Source organism: Lissotriton vulgaris, chromosome 11 (assembly GCF_964263255.1).
Source record: "Lissotriton vulgaris chromosome 11, aLisVul1.2, whole genome shotgun sequence".
Lineage (NCBI taxonomy): Eukaryota > Metazoa > Chordata > Amphibia > Caudata > Salamandridae > Lissotriton > Lissotriton vulgaris.
The window spans coordinates 171,503,455-171,508,289 of NC_141699.1; the positions used below are offsets into that span (position 1 = coordinate 171,503,455).

At 40.4% G+C, this 4,835-nt stretch overlaps 1 pseudogene; it reads right to left on the bottom strand.

Moving 5' to 3' along the window:
* Positions 1-1,094: 1,094 nt before the first annotated feature.
* LOC147679479 (large ribosomal subunit protein eL21 pseudogene) lies at positions 1,095-1,602 on the bottom strand (annotated as a pseudogene).
* Positions 1,603-4,835: the final 3,233 nt, after the last annotated feature.

Below are 4,835 nucleotides of genomic sequence, written 5' to 3' on the forward strand. Positions count from 1 at the left end.
TCTCTGTCCTTTTAGGATATAACTTGCCTATTCCTATCCTAAGAATGATCCGTGCACTGTACCAAGATTCTAATGCAAAATAATGCAATGCAAAAATAAAAAATAAACGGGACAGTAATAGGTAAAATTCAAGTGATGAGAGGGGCCACTTATTGCTAATTTTATTTGCACTGTTTATCGACCGTCAGGTTTTGGTACATGTGGGCCCACCGAAAATCCTTTGCCATCACTTGACCTCTCAGCTGCTTAATGGGGAATACAACAGTGACAACAGAGAGATCAATGGACAACTAGGAAAGAGAAGCAGGCATAACGGTGGGAGAAACTTAGGCATGGGCATCCTCTGGATAGAATATTCTCAGTATTGCTAGCAAACCCTCTTTCTCAGGATTCCTTGAACGGGAAGAGGAATAGGTAACCCAACTAACGTGAAGTGGGGAGCAACAGCTAGGAAGGGTAACAATCTGGAAACAGGTTAAATAAAGATGTAAGTAGTGGAAGAAGGTCATACCAGTTTCTCTAGTGGATGGTTCCAGGACAAGCCGTTGAAAGACCAGATACCAGGCAAAGACTGGACACAAAGAAAATGAAGTGTATAGCGTATGCTTAGTATAAAAATGTTATGAAGTGTAAGCGGAAAGCACAATCAACAAAGACACAACTAAGGGCAAGAAACATAAGAACCAATGCAAAGAAAAGTAAGGACCCAAACTGAGGGGAACTGGAAGGAAGAAAACAAAACTAAATTAGGGAACAAGTACAAACTGAAAAACAACAAAATAAGGGAACAAATACAGGTACAAACGCAGGTGAAAGTGGGAGAATCTCCATAGCAGTCTCTAGAAAGGGTCTTAAATATTATCACTACTTCCTATACCCCAGAAGAGCTCACCACAGACAGAAAATGGTGAGCTGACTTGGAACTTAAGTTTGTGCTCTAGTTGTTATGGACGCACAGTTTCCAACTCCCCATCCTTCAAACGTTCCACCCTTTTCCCAATCTACAGTTTACTCACTGGCTGCAGATGTTCCTAATACTGACAGGCAACACTAATTCAGTACAGTATTTGTCCACCCAAAAATATTTGCTTTTATTCGTAAATACAAATTTACGCCATGAACTCGTAGGGAATTGGCTCCAAAAGTTTGGGTTCCTTGCCCAGTGTACTAACGAAGTGCGCTGCTCTTGGTGCTTCAGGCTGGCATTTCATTTCGACCCACAAGCCTTTCGCCTTGGCCTCTGTCTTCCTCCTTTCATTCTCTTTGACACGCTTCAGAAAGCTGTCTCTGCTTTTTGAATGCTTAATATGTTCAATGCGCAGGTTAATTCTCTTGGCAAGAATTTTGCCCTTGACTTGTTTGTTTACAATAATGCCCACTGCATGTTGGGTGACGATGAATATCCTTCCAGTCTTGCCATGGTAACACTTGAATTGTTCCCATACCCTTGATGTCCACCATGTCCCCCTTCTTGTAGATGCGCATGTAGGTCGCCAGAGGTAGAACTCCATGTTTGCGAAATGGTCTAGAGAACATGTAACGCGTTCCTCGCCTTTTTCCTCTTGTGTTCGTCATTTTGGCGGTTTACTGGAAGATGGCGAATCCGGCACCCATTGTACACTTTTCCCCAGTTAAATTTAACAGTGATGATATTGCACTTTGCCAAACAACACACCATAAAATCTTTCTTCAATGAAATTCCGCATTATAAAAAAAACAGAGAGTACAAATTGAATTGAAAACGAAAACAAGTATTTTCGTTTAGCAGTTCAAGAGACATTCTCCCTCACGGTCTGCAATTAACAGAACTCTCCCTCAACCTAAAACATATCCAGGAGTTAATTTTTGGAATCCTAGTATCAATGTTTATAAGCTAACATTACATAGGCTGATGACAAACTGGCTAACTGTTAGACTCCTTTAACAATAATTGTTTTTGTTCTCTGCATTCTTTATTAACTTGAAAGTAAATTGATTAGTTTCATTTGGTCACCTAAGTATTTAGAGACTGAAAATCCAGAAGCAGAACGGGCAATGGGATTCCCTTCTTTTCTATTTCAAATTGCCTGGTTTATGAGCCCATACTGGTTTTGAAAAATATTATTAGTGGAAATGCTGAAATAGTCTCCAAACCTTAATCTTTCCTGTTTTCTTAGTCCCTAGAACTCCGAAATCAGTCCATTGTAAACATCTGATTAATGCTGCAAAGCATAAGGCAGCACTATTCCGTATGCTAACATTGTCCCGTTTTCATACTGAAACTGCTGTACAGGATTGTAAAAACTAGATTATTAAAGAATACTTTTGAAGTCAAATATTGAGATTCTAAATCTTTGAAAAAGGTAGGATTTTTATTGTTTTAAAAGGTTTAAGGATATTTATCAGATTTTACCTCACAAGAGAGAACCCAGGGCATATTTGCTGTTTTATAAATTGAGTGCTATTCGCATGTTTTCCGGCACCGAAATAAAAGCTATTGTTAAAAGTATACAATATTTAGGTGACCTAGAAATATGTAAACAGAGGATGGCTCTGTGGTATATTTGGCTGTAGGAACATAAGAGGCCCCAGGAACACATCTTTCAAAGAAGGAAAGCAGAATGTGGAATAGAAATGGCACAATTAGAATACTTATTTGACTTCTCAGTACTAAAAAGTAGTAATTTAAGAAAAATGCAACTTTATAATCTGTGGTTAATACATTATAAACCAGGAGTATCTAAATAAAAGAAATACAAATATTTCCATTCACTTCCCAAGATATGAGCATTACTCTGTATGGCTTTGGGTTCGTATGTTTTGGTTATACAACCAACTTACTGAATACTGAAAGGATATGTTTAAGTTTCTTCAGCAAATAGTCACTCTAAAAGTTCTGACACCTTAAATTAGCATTTTTGGTCATTTCTAAATATTACTGGTATTACATATTCTCGTACAGTTTTGTTATCCAGAGGCCAATGGCCAAGTTGGAAAATTCAGTTGAGTAGTCATGGAGGCTATTCAGTTATATGTGAAGTCTGGAATAGATTGGAGAAAAGTATTTGAGGTAAGTGATCTTACAAGATAAAAACGTAAATAGAGCCTTATCAGTCACTGCATTAGGTATGAAGGGGAAGGACACCAGTGACAAACTTGTTCCTAAGTGTTGATGGATAATATGGTGCCTTCTGTGGTGCTAGCAATATGAAGTGATGAGGGATAAAGTGAATAACAGAGTAAAATGAGGAAGCCTCTTAACTTTTGGAGTGGTACCATAAATAGATTTGTCTGCAGTTTTTTTCCCCCTCATTCGCCTCCAACCCCAGGCAGCTAGGAAATTAGGAGGTTGCCACTGTTACTCTATTATGAGACGTAGGCCTTTGAGGTAGAAACCCTGCCTCTCTGCCGCCGCCTACCAGTAGTAAACCAACCTCCTTTCTGTTGCTGACTTCTTGTTGTCGAGGAGAGGGTGGTCGCGCTCTCTTCTAAAAACCGACGACTGTTGCTGAAGGCCCACCCAAGATGGAAACTGGGGACCAAGAAGACACAGCAAGGCCCGGCACAGTCTGAGAGCTTCCCATGAGGCTTAATCATAGGATCTAGGGTTATGCAGATAATCTTGTTAGAACAGAATGGTTTGTGGCTATTTAGACTGGAGTCCAATTTATCAGGCAGTCCCAGATGGCTCTCTTCCTACTATTTTTCAATCTGGCCAAATCAGTCTTAGAGGTTTTATACAAGGAGGATAACCAATCTGAATGTGTGGGGGGGTAAGGCCTCTACCCATCTCCTGCATATTTCCCGTCTAGCCAGCAAAATGGCATAGAATAAAAAAACCTCTGCTCGAACCTGTGATTCCACTTGATATGCCAAAAATAATGAGTCTAAGGGAGATTTGTACTGGACATCCCAGAATGATCGTTAGAGTATTCCTGACTTTCTCTCAGAATTCAGAAATGGCTGGGCAAGCCCAAAACATGGGTGTGTCTAGGGCATTTTCCATATCACATTTTTTACACTTAACAGGGGGGCCTTTAGTCATTTTAGAAAGTCTCGCTGGAGATAGGTAGGCCCTATGTGTGGCAAAATAGTGGTTTCTTCTAAACTAGGCTGGCTTTCAAACTGTAAACAAGGTGTTAAAAGAAGTTTTCCATAGATCTGCCCAATCTATCTCTGGGATAGATTCTCCCCACAACTCTTCGGCTAGTCTGAAATCACCATCTATGGCCTCTTCAATAGCCCAGTAAAAGAACAATACTTCCTTCTTTCCTACTGGCTTCTGTACCAAATGTTCTTCCAGAGTATTCCCCAAGCCTATCGGTTTTGTAAATTTCTGGGACCAGCTCTCTAATTGTAGGTATTTAAATCGGGACATGCCCTCCTCCAGTTTTTCGTTAAATAGTGCCCAAGGTAAGAGTGAGCCCTTTACAGCTAGATCTCCCCAGACTAGAAACCCAGCTGTTTTTAGAGCGACTGCCAATTTATCCTTCAGACAACTTGGTGCCCCCGGGCTGTCCCACAGTGGACCGAGCCTTGAGCCATACTCTAGGCCCGTTAGTTTTTTTATTTTAATAGATTTGTCTGCAGTTTGTTGGTGGATAATGGGTTAGGATCCAGAACCCTGGTTTGATTGCCCAACGAGAACCATATTGGTCTGACACCATGAAGACAGTGAGCAATAGGCGCAGAAGATGGCAGTGTTTGGAATTTATATACAGTGATTGTATGCCATTGTGTGCTAGATGGAGGGGAAGGCAATGTGTAGACTGGATGGAGCAGTGATGTTGACAATAGTAATGTATTTCTTGATTGATTTGAATGCCTGTGAAGGTGAGTAGTAGTTTCAACTGGAA